This window comes from Macaca fascicularis, chromosome 15, assembly GCF_037993035.2.
Source record: "Macaca fascicularis isolate 582-1 chromosome 15, T2T-MFA8v1.1".
Lineage (NCBI taxonomy): Eukaryota > Metazoa > Chordata > Mammalia > Primates > Cercopithecidae > Macaca > Macaca fascicularis.
The window spans coordinates 43,130,498-43,150,427 of NC_088389.1; positions in this window are offsets into that span (position 1 = coordinate 43,130,498).

Genomic DNA, 19,930 nt, shown 5'->3' on the forward strand with positions numbered 1-19,930 from the left:
AAAGAGTTTGCCAGCGCCTGATTTAAAAGAAAAAACTAGTGATCTGATGGAATGGGTGAAAAAAAGATAAGAAAAAATATAGAACAAACAACGCCAACTGGAGGTAAACAGGCAATCATTAACTCAGGAAGTATAAAGTTAGACAAGAAAAAATATGTTCCTAGTATACTACTTGGACTCTGCAAAGAATTTTTGTATGATCATAAAAACATAAACACTGATTCGGATTAATCTAAAAATTGTGAAATGAATATTAAAGCAAGAGGAGAAATGAAGAGATGTATAGAAGACCTAAATTTTCCTTTTAGAGCAGAAAACCAATAGAAGTCTAATATTAATAAATCAATATATAACAATACAAGCATATTTGCTAGAAATACTGAGGCATGTATTAGAAGAGATAGCTAAGACAGTTCCAAGTGATTTCTCTGGAGAGCAGGACCAAGTGGGGTAGAGATTCGCAGGCAGAGCACTGCTGTTTTCATTATAAACCTTCAGCATGTTTTTTCAACTTGATAAAGTGGCAATTCATTTCCAAAAATTATCTCAAAAATTATAAAATATGACAGGTATTAAGAAGTCCCAAAACAAGGTACCATGAGAGAGAATAATGGAGGTAGATAAACTACAAGCTTACTTTAGTCTGCAGGGAAGATGGTTCTAAGAAGATGACATTTAAACTGAGAACTTGAAAGCTAGCCAGTCAGTCAGTTTAGAGGAATGGGCCTCCAGGTAGAAGGAACAGCATGTGCAAAGGCTTGAGTGTGAGAGCAAGCTCCACAGGGACTTAAAGGATCTGAAGTGGTTTCAGTCAGCTGAAGGGGAGAGTGTGCCTGCAGAAGCCCTCAGGAGCAAACTTGCAAAGACAGCAGGAAAGAGACCAGGAAGCATTTGTACCCTATCCAAAAAGCAATGCTGAGTCACTGGATGATGCCATAAACACAAGAATGCATCGCAAGACTGAGACCAACATTTGGAGTATGTTTCTTCCTTTTAAGATTTTTGCGTATAAACAGATTCCAATCCATAACCTAACAAAAGAAGTTACCGTACTGTCAGAAAGTGGAGCCAGACTGTATGTGTTTCCTTTAGGATGACAAGTCAAGCTTAGACATAAGCCAGCAAGGGGACCTCCCCAATGTCCTTGCTGGATTTAGAAGTGGCCATGTGCTACTCAGGGATTGCCTGCTTTCATCAACTATGTGACAGCTTCTTCTCAAGTAAACTCCTACTTTGCTCCTTATACATACCCATTACTTTCCCTTAATCCCTCCTGGAATTTTGGATGCAAGGTTTTCTACAATCTCTCTTTGGGCTCCTATGGGCCTCTCTTTGAGTAAATCCAAAGTCTTGATCTTGGCCGTCACTGCATTGGCTTCCTAAATGCCCTCTTTATCTGCTCCTAATTCTGTTTCAGATGTCTCAATACAGATGAGTCTCTCGAGGAAGGACCCAAGAGATACTCTCTCCCTACCTACATGAAAAAAATGGACCCCAGGGAGAGCACCAGGCTGATAGCAAAATCAGGATCACAATGCAGGTTGCCTTGCTTTGCTTGTGAGGAGACCCACTTCAAGACTGCAGGAAAGAAGCTATCACATACCCTTGGTCAGAAGCCTGGCATAGTGAAATTCCAAGAAATGGAGTTCCTTTTTTATTTTGTTCTATTAATATATGATTTTCCTCTATTAAAGAAGTAGCAAACAATATTTGAGAAATGTGTTCTAATTACATTTTGCAATCCATGCCCTTGGGTTAAAGTGTACCCGGATGTAATTATTCTTGTGAAATAGCTCTTAACTCTCTGCATATTAACTCTTGCTTCCTTTAAAAGCAGCAGGATGCCTTCACATCATTGCTGTTGGCATTTTCTTATCAGAATTACTAAGGATTAATTACAAATTATTTTTATTGCACTGGGAGTAGGCAACACGGAATCAATGTGTCCTAAATGTTAATGTAGTCAGTAGTTTTCAGTCATTTTGGTTTAAAACTCCCTAGCCTTTCAAAAATTGAGGACTCCAAAAAACTTGTGTGCATGTGGCTTTATCTATGAATATTATTAGAAATAAAAACTGAGAAACTTTAAAAATCTGTACCTATTAATTTATTTTAAAACAACAGCAATAATCCTATTACAGTGGGATTAATGGATTATTGTTATTTTAAAATAAATTAATAGGTAAAGACTTACAGAAATAGTTTAACATATTTTTATGAAAAAATCACATTTAAAAAATGCTCTTAGCATTTTTTAGAGTTTTGTAAATCTCTTCTATCTCTGGCTTAATATGAGACAGCTGGATTCTCACACCTGCTTCTTCCTTGAGTCTGTTGCAGATATCATACATCATGCAACCTCAGAAAAGCTCCACTTACACACATGAGAGAATGAGTTTGAAAACAAACCGTAACATGCTGGTATTACTGTGAAAATAGTTTTGACCTTGTGAGCTCGATAAAAGTGTTTCAAGGATACTTAGGGGTCTCTGGACCACATTTTGAGAACCACTGGCTAAGTTAAAATAATAAAGCAAAACTCATTTATGTATCCAAACATTATATTTCCATATGAGTGTTTTCATTTAATCCTCCCAACGAACCAAGGAGGAGACGTTATATCCCATTACATATGAGAAAGTGTGCACTAATAAGTTAGCGAAGCAGCTCTTAAACATTTGAATGCATAAGCCAGGATTTGGGTGTGGAACTTTTCATGTGACAGCCAGTGGCCAAGGTGATGTCACTCAAAGATGACAGACTTACCTTAGTATTTCACTCTGTCCTTAAGTATTCATTTGTAGGTAATTCATTTGGATCCATCATCCAACAACTTATCTCAATTCTATTTCATCTTCCTGTAGTGTAAATGCCTATTCCACGATGCAGGGTGTCTTATTTTGGTGTTTCCTATTCCTTATTTGTACCACTTTCAGGGGAGGTGATGTCCTAAATGTGCCATCTGCTGAGCAAAATAATAATCATAGCAATAATCCACTGAGCAAATACCAATTTGCACTTTGCTGAGTGTTGGAGTTGAGGAGGAAGAGGGGGACTGTGGAAGAAGCAACAAGTGTGGTATAGACTGGGGTTGTATAATAAAATGGAATTAGCTTCCAGTTCATTTCTTCTACTTACTAACTATATGACTTGGGCAAGTCAAGGGACTCCATGAACCTCAGTATCCTTATCAGTAAAACAAAGATAACAATGCCATTCTCCCAGGGCTGTTGGGAAGTTTCTATAAAATAATGCGTGGAAGGTGCCTACCACTGTGCCTGATACATAGTGAGAGCTCTATGGACAGGTGCTGTGATAATGCAGATTGTAGTAATGATGATGAAACAACACCCCTGACATTAGCACAGTCAGGTTGATTCAAGGACTCACAGAGGGCCCAGAATCACAGCCAGAAACTACAGCCTCTCCTTTCATTCTCTGTATTCCAACCACAAGAGCCACCTTTCAGACCCTCAATCATGCCAGACTCCTTCCAGCCTCAGGGTTTTTCTAAATGCTATTCCCTCTGACTGAAAGCACCTGAAACCCTCCATACTCATAGTCACCCAGCTGTTTGCCCTTCAGAGCTCGTAAAAATCACCTCCTCTGAGATGCCTTCCTGGACTACCCAGATCAGTCACACCCCTGTCTCCCTCAATAGGCTTACAGAAAACCCGGTGTTTCTTCACAATATTGTCAGTTAATGAAGAAATTGTATAATTACTTGTTAAATGCCTTCTCCTTTCTCTCTAACATCCGTCTAGTTGCAAAGGAAAAGAACATGATAACAGCCTCTGAAGCTGTCATCTCTACTTGATGCCACATATATTAACATTTCTCCTTTTGGATTTGCTGAAAGCACAGATCCCAGGCACAAAATTCCCAAATAACTAAAAGCCTAAAACCTTTTAAGGATAATAATAGCTGCTACTTTTTGAGATGTTCCTCTGTGCTAATCATTGTATACACATGACCTGTTTAATTTTCTCAGGACCAAAATTTGCAGATGAAATAATAGATTCAGAGAGGTGAAGGAATTTGCCTAAGGTCAAAGTCAGCAAAGAGCAAAATTCAAATCTAGGTCAGTTGACTGACCATTCTGGCTTGCCAAAGAGTCTGAAAGTTCACAATTGCCGAAACTCCTCAGTTCTGGGCAAATCAGAATGGTTGGTCACCTTACTAACCCACTTAGCTGCCTGCCTCTAGGAAGCCACATAATCTTCCTAAGTTCAGGCTTCTTCATCTGTAAAATGGCAATAACAGCCCTACCTGTAGAATGGCTTCAAGTCATGAATGGAATAATATATCTAATAATAAAGGGCCAGGCATGGTGACTCACGCCTGTAATCCCAGCACTTCAGGGGGCCGAGGCAGGCAGAGATCACCTGAGATCAGGAGTTCAAGACCAGTCTGGTCAACATGGCAAAACTCCATCTCTACTAAAAATACAAAAATTAGCCAGGCTTGGTGGCGGACACTTGTAATCCCAGCTACTCAGAAGGCTGTTGCAGGAGACTTGCTTGAACCCGGGGGTACAGAGTCAGCAGTGAGCCGAGACTGTACCACTGCACTCCAGCCTGGGCGAGAAAGCGAGACTCTGTCTCAAAAATAATAATAATAATAATAATAATAAAGGCACTTAGTAAACATTCATTAAACAATAGAGTAGGCTTTCAAGAAATGTTTGCTGAATGAATTGACAAAAGTAATAAATATATAGATGTGCTGATAAATTTATTAAGAAGCATTTAGAGAAGGGAGACTGTTGTGAAGTGAGGGAATAAGAAATGGCTTCAAGAAGTGACTGCAGAGTGATTTTGGAGTCTGGCCTTATAGAAAATATAGTAAGGCCAGGCGTGGTGGCTCACACCTGTAATCCCAGCACTTTGGGAGGCCAAGGCGGGCAGATCACCTGAAATCAGGAGTTCGAGACCAGTCTGGCCAACATGGTGAAACCCCATCTCTACTAAAAATACAAAAATTAGCCAGGCATGGTGGTGGGCACCTGCAATCCCAGCAACTCAGGAGGCTGAGGCAGGAGAATCACTTGAACCCGGGAGGCGGAGGTTGCAGTAAGCTGAGATCATGCCACTGCACTCCAGCCTGGGCAACAGAGCAAAACTCTGCCTCAAAAAAAAAAAAAAAGAAAGAAAGAAGAAAGGAAGCAAAGAAAGAGAAAGAAAGAAAGAAAGAAAGAAAGAAAGAAAGAAAGAAAGAAAGAAAGAAAGAAAGAAAGAAAGAAAGAAAGAAAGAAAGAAAGAAAGAAAGAAAGAAAGAAAGAAAGATTATAGTAATTATGTATGCAGGCTTAAGATAGGAGAGTATTCTATGAAAAAGGTCCAAAATGTACACATCACAGAACAAGTACAGATCCCATCGACAGGTTATTAATGGCAGATGTGAGTGAAGCATGGATGTATGTTCTAGAGGAATCACACACAAAGCAGGGAGGGAAAGAGCCTGGCGCATGAGGTCTGAAGACAACTCTATTCCCTTAACTAAAGCCAGTCACCAAACAGAATCCTCTACAGCGGAGGTGTCCAATCTTTTGGCTTCCCTGGAGGAAGAAAAATTGTCTTGGGCCACACATAAAATACACTAACTTATGATAGCTGATGAGCTTAAAAAGGAAATCACAATAAAATATCATAGTATTTTAAGAAAGTTTACAAATTTGTGTTGGGCCACATTCAAAGCCGTCCTGGGCCATATGCAGCCTGGGAGGTGTGGGTTGCACATGCTTGCTCTACAGGCTTCTTTGACATGTGACTAGGCACTTGTCACCATTCCAACTTGTGTGTGCCCATAAGTGCATGTGTTTTAAAGAGCATTATTGAGCACCTACACCATGCTCAGGACTACCCATCACTTCGATAACATCAGTTTGATAACTGAGAAGTTCTGATGAAGAAAGTGGTGAAGGTGCTACGGCGATGATCCAAGAAAACAGAGAAGAAGTCCGTCACATGTGTGCCTCAGCCAGACTCTCCAGGCTTTGCAGAGAATCCATAAACAATGGGAATGGTTGCCCTTGACATCTCTAGCCTGTCTTCTCAAAGAAATACTGTCCACCCTGAAATATTTACTTGATACCAGCCAATCAGTTTACCCAGAAAATGTGCACACGAGATTCACTCCCTAGACCGCCGGCAGTTGTTTTTCCTCCTCCACCTCACCCCTTTCTCTTCTATAAATCTTATTTGCAGCCTTTATAGTAAAAGTAATTGCTGTGGTTTTTTTATTTGTTTGTTTGTTTGTTTGTTTTTGAGATGGAGTCTTGCTCTGTCACCCAGGAGGCTGGAGTGCAGTGGTGCAATCTCGCCTCACTACAGCCTCCGCCTCCCAGGTTCAAGCAATTCTCTTGCCTCAGCCTCCCAAGTAGCTGGGACTACAGGCATGTGGCACCATGCCTGGCTGATTTTTTTGGATTTTTAGAGAGACAGGGTTTCACCATGTTGGCCAGGATGATCTTGATCTCCTGATCTTTTGATCCGCCTGCCTCAGCCTCCCAAAGTGCTGGGATTACAGGCATGAGCCACTGCACCCAGCCTGCTGTCTTTTATCTACAAATAACCTGCTGATAATTCACCAGATTTCTCTGCGTGATCCTTTGACATTATTCTGAAAGTGCTAGGTCTTTGTAAAATTTCATATTTTGCCCAAGTCAATGTTTACAGAATAGACATTCTCCTCACTTCCAAAAAAAATAAATAAATACACTGAAAATTAGCAGACCACAATTCACTTTTGTTCTCAAGACTTCTGTTTTATTGTTTTATTTTATTGAAGACTCCTGGCTTTGTTCATCAAAAATCAACATCATCATCAAAAGTTCGCATGGGAAGGTGACAGTAAATAATAGCACATTTTAGGCCACAGCTGTCATTTCAAAGATAAAACAGACCTTGTTAAATTAATGAAACCACAAAAGAGAGAACTGAACTTCCACAGTGTTTCTGATCACTGCCCCACACTTTCCTCCCTTGAATCTACCCAGTCTTGACATCACGCTAGATTATCTTTCTAACTATAGCTCTAATCTTGCCATTCTTTTAAAAAGAAATTCAATGTACCACCATTGCCCACAGCATAAAGTCCCAACTCCTTATCCTGGTATTTGTACCATTCTGTGAGCTGGTTTGACTGCATCTGCTTTACCAAATTTCTCTTTCTCTTCTCCTCTACCTCCTACCTACGAATGCCAGGTGGCCCACTGCAAGGCTGCCTTGGTGAAGAAAGCAATGTATTGATTTACATTCAAGCACAAGTTTTTTATCTCACTGAGACACAGACCAGCTATTTTGAATACCACTGCCTAATACAGTTCTCTCTATCTGTTCATTAAAGTCCAACTCAAAGTCCACCAACTCCAGAAAGTCTTCCCTATTATTTTCAGCTCAGCTAAACACAGTGTCATTGATTATCCTGCTTACACTCCCTAACAGCATCTCCAAAGGGATGTGGCTGTTCTTATTCACTTCTCCAGCCTCATCCAGCACCACCTGTCCTTTGTCCCTAAATATAGGTTCCTCCTCTGCATGTCCCTTGAACATACAAAGTTCTTTCCATCCTGGGGGCCTTCATGCATATTCTTTCTTTCTTCTAAAACCCACTTCTTCCCATTAATCGTCTGGTCCACAACTTCTGACATTTCAGACTTCGACTTAAAAGCCACATCCTCAAAAAGACCCTCTTGCATATACGTCAGTCAGGACCTCGGCAGGAAACAGGTGTCGTATTCCAAATGGGGTAAAATGTTCACAAAGAAGCCATATATAAAGTTATGGACAGGGTTTAGGGACACCAACAAGAGATAGTGTAGTACCCCATGGCTACCATCAGCTGGGGAGACTGGATGCAGGAGGGAAGGGAATGTACCAGAACCTAGAGAGGGTGAGTGTAAGGGCCACCTTAAAGAATTGAGAGTTGATGGCCTTCAGTGGAGAGTTTCAATCAAATAGAGATATGGCTTGGAGAGAGCCAGGAAAGTAAATAACCCAGCCTCATTCTTCACCAACCATCTCAATGGCCAATCCCCACTGGAAGCAGAGGAGCCCTTTAAAGCAGTCCATGCAGAAAGGCTCCCAGGAAGGGCAAGGAAGGGTGGGAGGAGGGGCTGCAGGGATAAACAGAAGCTATCAAACACACCACTCATTCTTAGGTAGACAATCTGATTATTCTTCCTCATACATACCAACCTATTTTTTTTTTCTTCTTAGTAGTCAATAACATTTTTACTTCTACATTTATCTTTTTGTTTATGTCTATATAAGCACCCTCAGATTGTCAATTCCATGGCTATGAAGACAGAAACCTTATTTGGTGAGTTCACTGAAGCATTCACAGAATGTAGCATATAACAGATGTTGAATAAATACTTGCTAGTAAATGAGTGAACACACGGATCCATCAGATATGTAGACATGTGTCAATATGTGTGCGACACATATAATAATGCACACATACATCTCAGTTTCAAAGGAACAAACCTCCTCTGCAGAATTAAGAAATGCCAGAACATTTCACAACTAAATCAGTTAAATGAAAACAAAATGCTGCCTAGCATAGAGACTCAAATTCTAACTTCAAAGAGAGCTGATCACTTTTTGAGATGAGAAAACCTTTCCCATTAACCTCCTGTGAAACACGCTGAGCCAGACTAGATAAGCTATCACTGTATTATACAAAATTGCTATCTTCCCCAATACACATTGCAAATTTAAATGAGGTTAAGTGGGAGTATTCTCCTTAAACTCTGTTCTTTAAAAATCCTCAGTAGCTCCCATACCCAACTTTTTAGCTTCAAAAGATGGAAAGTACTAGCAAAACCTGAGTCCCATTCTCTTGAAACTGGGGTTTTACACATCTTCCAAAAGCCTACATTTCTCTGAGATCTTGCAGTAACATTACAAGGAATCCAGACACAACCTCTTTAAATCAAATTTTCCATAAGTTCATATTACATGGTAAGTATATTTTATAGACTGTTACATTTAACATTCAAACACAAACTTCCACATTTCCTTCTCTCCTCCCTCCCCAACACATTCTCACTTTGATGGGAAAGGAGGAAGTCTTTTTCCTTTAGCATTGTACACAGCATAATTCCAAATACTTTCCTTCAGTTCCTCAAATGTGTTATATGCCATGTCTTCTCCAACCACAGGGTCTTTGTACTTGTTCCTTTTTGGTAGGAGATGCAACTCTCTTTTCTCCAGCTAGTTTTGTCTTTAAACAAACAAACAAACAAAAAAAACAGAAAGGGAGTAATATTAATAACTAGATTGTAGAATGACTGTAATGCAAACTTGTGCAACCCATAGCCTGCAGACCACATGCAGCCCAGGATGGTTTTGAATGCAGCCCAACACAAATTTGTAAACTTTCTTAAAACTACGAGGTATTTTGCAATTTTTCAGCTCATCAGCAATCGCTAGTGTTAGCATATTTTATGCGTGTCCCAAGACAATTCTTCCAGTGTGGCCCAGGGAAGTCAAAAGATTGGACACCCCTGCTGTATGAAATAATCAAGATAATACATGCAAGGCTCATAAAACAGAGCCTGACACATAGTAAGGTCTCAATAAATGCCATCATCATTATCATCATCAACCACATCATCAATTATTACTTTACTTCCAAATTATCTTTCAGATCTCTAAGCTAATGTTACTTGCTCCAGGAAGTTTTTACATACCCCAAATTGGATTGGATGCCCCGATCATGCCCATTCATATGACTAGTACCTTTTCTTCATAGCACTAATTATAACCCATAATTAAGTATTATTCAAATAAACACAAAAATAATGTATATGTTGTCAACTAAGAGAAAAAATTCCTTGAGGATGTGTGCAGCAAGAATGTTTGTTATTGTCCACCCTTGTGTCTCTAGTTCTAGAATAATGTCTTGCATTTAGTGCTCAAAAAATGTGTTAAATGAATGAACAGACAACCACTCTCCCTTTGTGCCACAGTAATCACTTTTCATAAATTTCACAACCATTTTCATAAATTTCCTTCATCCTCCTTATTTCAAGAGCTCTAAAGGTAGGCATTTCAAGAGGCTGGTGCATCAGGAAGACACATAACCAGAAGTCCCAGCTCCCAGATTCACAGGTGGGCCACAACCCAAATGTGCATAGTTCCAGTTGCAGAGTATCCTGGGCATAGGAAAGAAATGAAAGAAGCTATCTGTTGTGGACTGTATGCTTGTGTCCCCCCAAAATGTATATGTTGAAGCTCTAACCTCCACTGTGATGATATCTGGAGGTAGGACCTTTGGGGGTAATTAGATTTACATGAGGTTGTAAGGGGAAGGTTCTTGTGTTGGCATTAGTTCCCTTACAAGAAGAGACCAGAGAGCTTGCTCCCTCTCATTCCACCATGTAGGATGCAGCAAGAAGGCAGCCATCTGCAAGCCATGAAGAGGGCCCTCATTAGAACTTGACCCTGCTGGCACTCTGATCTCTGACTTCCCAGTCTCCAAAACTGTGAGAAATAAATGTCTGTTGTTTAAGCACCCAGTCTAGGGTATTTTATTATAGCAGCCCAAGAAGACTAATGCAGTCTCCTACAGTGGATGGGAGTGGGGGTGGGGGACACTTTGCTGCACTCATGGATACTTCAATCTTACTTATATAGTTTCTTACACAATTGTTAAAGCATAGTTCTGAAAAGGTGTGCAAAGAAAATGCTTTATGTCCACCACATCATTTCCTCTTCCTGGACACACAAGAAGGACCACATTTCCCTTACCTGTACTTGGATGCAGGTCACATGACCGAATCCTGATTAATAGAATGCAGACAGCAGTGCTAGAGAGAGAAAGATTTTATATATATGTCATTCCCATGCCTGATCCAGAAAATACTCCATGTGCAATATTCCAGTCTTCCCCTCCATTACCACCCTGTAGGTTACCAGGGCTACTTGTCACCTATTATACTTCAAACAAGTGAGAAATACATTTTTATTTTATTAAGTCCCTGATATTTCATGGATTATTTGTCACTGCTGCATATCCTAGTATTTTCCCGACTAATGCAAAGGGGTAGAGTGGAACAATGGAAAAAGAAAGAGATCAAGGGTTTGAGGCCTGGTTCAACCATCGGCTTGTGATGTGACATTGGAACATCATCTCTGTAGCCCTGAATTTTCTTATTCATACTAATCAAATGTGAATAGATCACCATGAACGGTCTCTGATTTTGCCCATATCTACCTAGCAGCCAGATTCGATGCTTCATTATACCCCTTCCTCCCACACATACACACAGTTCTAAACACAGTGATAAATCACATTGCTTTTCACTGAAGAATTTCGTGAATGATAACAACAGGGATTATAGCTAGAATGACCTTATATGTCATGGTTTGGCTAGGAAAATCTCCATTTATGCCTGTTGTCTCAGTGTAATTCATTGTGGTTATTAATAAAAGAGGCCCCTCTTTACCTCTTATATATCCTGGCTTAAACAATAAATTATAGGGTTAAGCTAGTTATATCATACACAATTCTTACCAGATACCTCTCTGCTCATTCTATTGTTCTCCCTTCACCTTGAGGCTTCATCATCCCCAAAAGTCTTCCCTGGAGTCCTTTACTAAGTAAAGTTTACTGGATCATCTGCCTGCAGCCATCTAGCTAGCTGAGAAATTGCTCAGAGAAATACCTAACTCACAACCACATTCCATGGCCTCAAACTGGCCACATGGCCTCACTCTAACTGCAAGGGAGACGGGTTACTGTAGACTTCCTGGTGGCTTTGTATGCTCACGAACTTAAAACAAATTGGTATATGTAAAGTTTTTGTTTTGTTTTGTTATTATTATTATTATATTTTATTTTCTTGCTATAAAGACATAGGTATAAGTCAAGTTTTAATAAAATGCCTTGGCCGGGCGCGGTGGCTCAAGCCTGTAATCCCAGCACTTTGGGAGGCCGAGGCGGGCGGATCACAAGGTCAGGAGATCGAGACCACAGTGAAACCCCGTCTCTACTAAAAATACAAAAAATTAGCCGGGCGCGGTGGCGGGCGCCTGTAGTCCTAGCTACTCAGGAGGCTGAGGCAGGAGAATGGCGTGAACCCAGGAGGCGGAGCTTGCAGTGAGCCGAGATCGCGCCACTGCACTCCAGCCTGGGCAACAGCGTGAGACTCCGTCTCAAAAATAAATAAATAAATAAATAAAATGCCTTTGCTTTCTCTGTAGGAAAATGACTATGGGGTAACCTTACAGCACTATTCCCTGGAAGCTAGTCCCTGATAAAGGTGGAATGGCATTGTTAATGAGGAAAATGACATCTGATTGATAAACTGATTCTACACCGGGCAAACTGTGAATGAATATGAATACCTGGAGGGAAGACATAGATTGAGGCTTCCCACAGTGCAAGAACTGGATGCTGTTATAACAGATATTGGTTCCTTTGGAGCTTTGAGTTTTTAAGCTAGGATGGTTCCCATATTTAATCCTGTAGTCTTTACAACAACAACACCTGTGTTGTTGGTGGGAGAAGGAGCCTGGCCCTTGGACTGCCATGAAGACTCACACCAAAAAGATGATATGCTTGATGCTGCCGTCTTGGCCTGCTGTGTTTCCTCTGGAACACTCTTCTAAGTGAAATTGACCACTGTGGTCATGTGACTTTGATTACCTTTCCTTGCTATTCAAAGTACACATCTTGGAGAAGCAGCATCAGCATTCTCCCAGGACTTGTGAGAAACACAGTCAACCTCCTCCCTACAGACCTTCTAAATTATAATCTACAGTTTAACAAGGTCTCCACGTGACTCTTATGTACAGTTAAAGTTTGAGAGGCAGCAGTGTGAATGAACCAGGACTGTGGCTAATCAATTAGCCTCCAGTCCCAACACAGCCTAGACAACAATTTCCCTCAATGTTTTAAGTGTATTAACATTTAGGCTTTATTACCATCCCTCAAAAATGTTTACCAAGCTCCATCACATGAAAGAAAGAGAAAAAGACAATAAGAGAAAATCCATGTAGACTAGAACACAGGGCTCCCCTGGTCCCATGAAGTCCAGAAGAGCTGGGCCAGTTTTGCTCAGCCTGGATCCTCCAATAAACATCCACAGGGAAATTTAAAGGCAGGACTTCATGGGAGAAGCTCAAGGCCAAGAGAGTCCTTCCTGCTTTTCCAGCCATGCATGGGTTCCAGCACTCTGAGAGCAGAGGAACTCTCTTCTATAGTGCCGCCAAATTGGCACAGTGAGCCCTTCAGACTGATACTTTATTCTCTCCCAGTTCCCATTCTATCCAGCTGTTCATCAGCTACACTAACATCTTTTGAAGTGAAGAACCGAATGGGCTATGCCGGAAAGCAACTTTTTGGAGAACACAGAAAAGGGCACACAGGGCTGGGTCAACTAATCCGTGAGCTGGCTTCAGAGGGAGAAATTTAATTTTATTTTTATATATTCCACATTCCCTGGAAAGAGGTAGTGAGAAGTCATACATGGTATTTAGATAAGGAAATACTAGATTTTCCTACGAGAAATAGGAAACCACAGGTATTAAAAATGAAAACAACAGTACAACATATATTCCGTATGGTCCCAAGATGTTACTTATGTCTTCTCTATGGGTAAGGATTAGAGTTGTTTCCAGTACCTTCTTTATAAAAAAACACATAATACAATATAATGCATTGTGTTATAAAAATAATACAATCATACATTTTTCATTTGAAATGAAAATATATAAAATGTGAAAACAAAAGAGATAAATACAAGAGGTCTTCAAAAATTTTATGAAAAATGCATATTGTGAACAAACTCCATGGAGTTCAAAAATGTTTTGCACCAAAATAAACTCATACTAACTTTTTTTTTTTTTTTTTTTTTTTTGAGACGGAGTCTTGCTCTGTCACCCAGGCTGGAGTGCAGGGGCCGGATCTCAGCTCACTGCAAGCTCCGCCTCCCGGGTTTACGCCATTCTCCTGCCTCAGCCTCCCGAGTAGCTGGGACTACAGGCGCCCGCCACCTCGCCCGGCTAGTTTTTTTTTGTATTTTTTAGTAGAGACGGGGTTTCACCGTGTTAGCCGGGATCGTCTCTCGATCTCCTGGCCTCGTGATCCGCCCGTCTCGGCCTCCCAAAGTGCTGGGATTACAGGCTTGAGCCACCGCGCCCGGCCTACTAACTTGTTATAACATGTCTGAAACAGATTTAGTTTGAGGCACTAAAAAGGAAATACAGTTTGAAAAGCTCCCATATCAGAATGAAGTAAATTCTGCTAGAATTGAAGCAAGAACAAACATCAAATTTTTGGTGAAGCTTGAGTGGAAGAATGGTGAAATCAATGACGCTTTACAAAAAGTTCATGCGGACAATGTCCCCAAAGAAATCAACAGCTTACAAATGGATAACTCAGAGTGTGGAAGATGGGAGAAAAGTGAAAAGATTATCTTGGGTGATTTGAGAAGAAAGAAGGAAGAGTTGTTCTTGTCTGGAGATGTAGCCCAGTGATTTATTTGGCTAGCTTGGAGTCTCACACTTCAAGTCAACATAAGAAAGGCTCACACCTGGCCAGGTGTGGTGGCTTACATCTGTAATACTAGCACTTTAGGAGGCCAAGGCAGGAGGATTGCTTAAGCCCAGGAGTTCAAGACCAGACTGGGCAACATAGCAAGACCTCCTCTCTACAAAAAATGTATTTTTAATTAGCCAGACATAGTGGCACATGCCTGCAATCCTAGCTACTTAGGGGACTGAGATGGGAGGATGGCTTGAGCCCGGGAGGTCAAGGCTGCAGTGATCATGCCACTGTACTCCAGTTTGGGCAACAGAACAAGGCCCTGCCTCAGAAAAAAAAAGAAAAGGAAAAACAAACAGAAAAGGCTCAGATCCTTTCAACAAATGTAAATTAAGTGCCCGCTATGTATTATACAAGGAGATGTTTTCAGGTGTTTTAAACACACAATATCCATCCTTTAACCACTCTAAACGTGAAAATGATTATTATCATGCTACCAGTGAGAACAACTGAGACTTGGGGTGACTAAGTGGCCCCCCTAAAGGCTGCAAGCACCTACCTTATTGCAGGGCTTCATAAATGTTTGGTTTGGAGTAGAAGGCGGAAGGGGAGTTGAAGTCAGATCTGCATTTCCTAGACACTTCTTTGAACTATTCTTCAAATATTCAGTCTTCTATAGCTTCACTGAATACAAATTTCCCAGAGAAATTTGCTCCACTCAAAGTCATTTTCAACACCTTTTGCATCCCCCACATTGACTATCCCCTCTCTGGCCCCTCTGCCCATGGGCATCAAGCAAACACCCACACGTGGGCAATTACTGTCTTCCAATCCTCCCTTTCTTTGCACAGCTGAAAGTTCAATGTTAAGAAGGCAAAGTAATTAAAAGTATAAAAAGAAAAAAAATCACTGAAAAATGAATTGGTGCTCTATGCTGTGGTTCACCTGTTTCTCCTTTGCTTGTCTTTTCACAACTGAATACATGCACCACTGCACAGCTAATGTACCTGTTCAATCTGATATAGCTTACTCAATTGCCCTATCCATGCAAAGATACATTGATTTTTACTTCAAAACCAACACCACCAAGCTTTCTATTTCATAGAAATTGAAAAAAAAGAAAATGTTAGCCCACTTTAAAGAGAAAAGGTCACTTCCTGATTTTGCTAACATCAGAAAACAAAGCTTTAGATCTTTCAGTACCTGCCTCCACCACCAGCAAAGCCCATAAATCTAGCATAACCAGAGGACAGATGCCTGATTGATTGTACATGTGAAAATTTTCAGTAACTCAGAAATGAGCCATTCTTCTTTTCAAAAAACTTCAGATATTGAACTTCTAAAATGTACTCAGATTCAGATCTCTCTCTTTCTCTCTTTCTTTCTTTCTTGAAATAGCATTTGTTCATCCAAAGTTTTTGCACACCGATTATGTTCCAGGAACCATTCCAAGAAGGCACCAGTCCCCAGTCCCCTGAGACATCTATGTGCAACATTTTCTGTCTACTTCTGTTTCAAAAACATGTGTGAGTACATGCACTTAGAGGCAAAAGGCAGGGTGGGGAGAGACAGATATTTGGAGGATGGAAGTCAGCAAGAGGGAACCAGAGAAAAAGCCAGGCCTGAGCTGAGATCTCTTTTCTGGGATGGTCCTACGTTTTTGGATTTCTGTAAAATGAAAAAAAGAAAAAACCTTAAAACAAATCGTGTTTTTCCTGATATTTTGTATTTAAAATTACTAGGTAAATGTATAGTTTAAACATTTATTGGGAGCCTGCTAGGCATGAACATGTACAAACCACATGCTGTATTCTCAAGGTGCTACAGTGCATCTGGGGAGAGCCCTACATTGCTGCCTTAGAATACAGGTCATATAATTCCATAGTTGTCACAGCAACTTTCTCTGGAATCAGGCAGACCTGTGCAACAATGCCAACTCCATCGATTAGTAGCAGTAAAAACTTGGAAAACCCATTTTGCAACCCCAAGTCTCAGTTTCTTTATCTGCCAAATAAGAATAATAGCATTAATGGGAATATTGTAAAACTAAGTGAAATGAGCATCATGTGCTTAGCACATGAGATCATAATACGAGCTCCCTAAAGGTAGGCAGTTGTTGTAACCATAAAATAATAATTAATACTCTCATCATTATTGATTGCAGGTAGAAGCATGATATGAAACCCTACAGAGGAAAGAGGGATTTATTTCTTACTAGAAGTAGAGGGAGGAAGCACAGAAAAGAGGCAGTATATGAGCAGTAATTTGTTTTTCCTTTTTTAATGAAAGATGTAAGAAATGGCATTTGATGTCGCAGTGAGGATGCCGCCTGCACAGAAATGGAGTCCGGCATTGGGGTTGGAATAAAGAAGTGTGCCTGGAGTCGAGGGAATGGAATCAGAGGCTGAAAACAAAGCTTAGGGGAAGGCCAGGGAGGCCTTCCAAGGAAACATGACCAGGATTTTGCGGGCACGGGGAAATGTTAAAAGATTTTAAACTGGAAGAGGAAGGGTGAAATGACCTAGAAAGAGTTTGGGGTGGAGTCTTACTCATCAAGCTAGTGTAGAGGTAGAAGAGTTAACCTCAATGAAGTCCCCTAGAGAATGACAGATCAGCTTAAGATTTCCCTACTGTGTACACATAACACCATGAATTGGCTATTACTATAAATTACGTTATGTAATAATTACTTATTTAATTTCTTGTCTTACCCACCTTACTGTAAATTACATGAAAGCAGAGATGTTTGACTTGCTCATTGTTATATGGGCAGCGCCTAGCACATATTAAGCTCTCAAATACCCAGTGGATGTCTCTTCCCACATCCATTATTAATCGATATGGAAGGACTTTCCCCAGCTTTGCAAAGAATGCAGACTCATCTCTCTTCTTTGAAAGACAATGGAGTTATTAAGGACCATGTAACTAAAAGAGTTTTCTAGCCATTCAGCTATGCTGGAAGCCCTCAGAAGCCAGAAAAGTGATGTTCTTTTTTATTTTTTCTTTCCTTGAATCTCCTACTTCCCTAGTATTAGTTTATCATTAGTTCTGCATCACTGAAAATCGTAAAATTACATTAAAAAAATTTCAGTATTTCCACTTGGTAAAATCTGCCATTATCCTAATTCATTGCAATGGCATGCTTTAAATTCATAGATTACATTCATCTGGCATTTTGGAATATGTTGTATATCTCAAAGCACTTATATAATCAGCAATGTATCCATTTCTCCTTTTAACCTCATCTGCTTTTTATGACCAAAGAGAGTTATGCAATCCAATGTATCTGCTTCTTTTCCCTGGTTACCCGGAAACTCATAAGTATACAGGTTATGCTTAACTAACAAAACTATTATCAGACAGGATTTCTTAATACATTCACTTTACTGTCTACTTTTATATCTTGACTCCTACCTTTTACCTTGTGTTAATGGTTACAGTATATACCTGTGCATTTATTTTACATTGTCTCAAAACTTTTTTAAGGTTGACAGGAAGATAGATAGATAGATAGATAAAGAGATAGATGATAGATCAATAGATAGATAGATATGATATGATTTAAACACACACGTATATATATCACCAATACTGGAAGTATATCTATCTAACTCCCAGATGGCTTCTGTCCCACCTTTCTATCAGCTCTGTCTTCTTCAGTAATCTATTTTTGTCATCCACCAACCAGAACACATAGCTTCTCTACAATTAGTGAATTCCAAAAAGAATCTTCTCACATGAAGCATGAGTTAACAATTTAGACATTAGGGAAGATTTTATAGAGGTGTCTTTTTTTTTATTTGAGCAAATTTATGGGCCACATGTGAAATTTTGTTACATGTATATATCACATAGTGATAAAATCAGGGTATTTAGGGTGTCCATCTCCTGAGTAAAGTACATTTTTGTTTAAATATAGTCATACTATTGTGAATTTATTTTTTCTATCCTCTGTATATTCATACCCTTTAACCCACTTCTCTTTGTCTTCCCACTCCCCCAGCACTCATCCTTCGCAGTTTATGTTCTCCACCTTTCTACTCTCTACCTCCATGTGACACAATTTTTTAGCTGCCACTTGTAAATGAGAACACGTGATATTTGTCTTTTTGTGCCTGCTTATTTCACTTAAGATAATGATCTCCAGTTTCATCCATGTTGCTGCAAATGACATGATTTTATTCTGTGTTATGGCCAAATAGTATTTCACTGTGTATATATACCACATTTTCTGTATCCATTCATCTGCTTATGAGCAACTTAAGTTGATTCCACATCTTTGCTATTGTGAATAGTGCTGCAGTAAACATATGAGTGCAGGTATCTCTTTGATATACTGATTGTTTTCCTTTGGGTAGAGACCCAGTAGAGGGATTGCTGGATCAAATGGTAGTTCTATTTTCAGCTTTATGAAGACTCTTCGTACTGTTTTTCATGGTGGCTGTACTGGTTTACATTCCCACCAATAGGGAATGAGTTCCCTTTTCTCCGCATGAAAGTGTATTAGGAAATAAATTTCTGTTCTTTTTCCCAAATCTCTTTCGGTTATCCTGCCTTGGGTCTATTTTAATACTCTAAACCAAGGGTCAACAAGCTTTCTCTGTAAAGGTCTAAATAGCAAATATTTCAGACTTCACCAGCTATGAGGTCTGTTGAAACCACTCAGATTTGCTGTTGTAGTGGAATTGAAGCCATAGATGTACACACAGATGGACATGATTACATCTCAATAGAACTTCAATTACAAAAATAGGTGCCTGCCAGATTTGGCCTGTGGTTCAGTTTGCTAGCCCTGTTCCAAATCTTCCTCCCACTGTCCCTGTCCTCACCGGGCCCTCTCAGTGAAGTGTCACTGTGGCTCAACTCCAGCGTCCAATCTCTTCAAGTTAGCCCCAGTAAGACAAAGAGCTCTGAAGTTAAAGGGACAGGACACTCCCACCTCAAAAGGCCATTTAGTTACGTGTGTTATTGCTTGAATATACCCTGGGAGAGTCTGTCCTTGTCTCACATATACCCATAGTTAAAAATATATATATATTTCTACCATGTACAGTGATCACCAAAAGAGAACCTTAAATGAATAAAAGTATTAAGTTACTTTTAATGGCAAAAACTGCAGTCACTTTTGCACCAACCTAATGATTTTAAATGCAATAAAATATCTCCATTCTACTCCAAATATATCTGCATTCCAGAAAGGTTCTGAAAATATTTCTAGAGCCTGCAGACATAGTCAAGGTTAGAAAGAGAGTTCAATCAAGGGAGCAGAAAAACCAGTCTGTAAACCAACATGACCCAGCTATATGATGCCAGACAATAACTTTATTATGCCTCAGTTTCCCTACCTACACAATGGAGGTGGTAGTTTACCTGCCCAAAGGCTAAATTTTGGACCAATGATCTCTTGGAGATTGTTTCCCTAAATCAGTGTTTT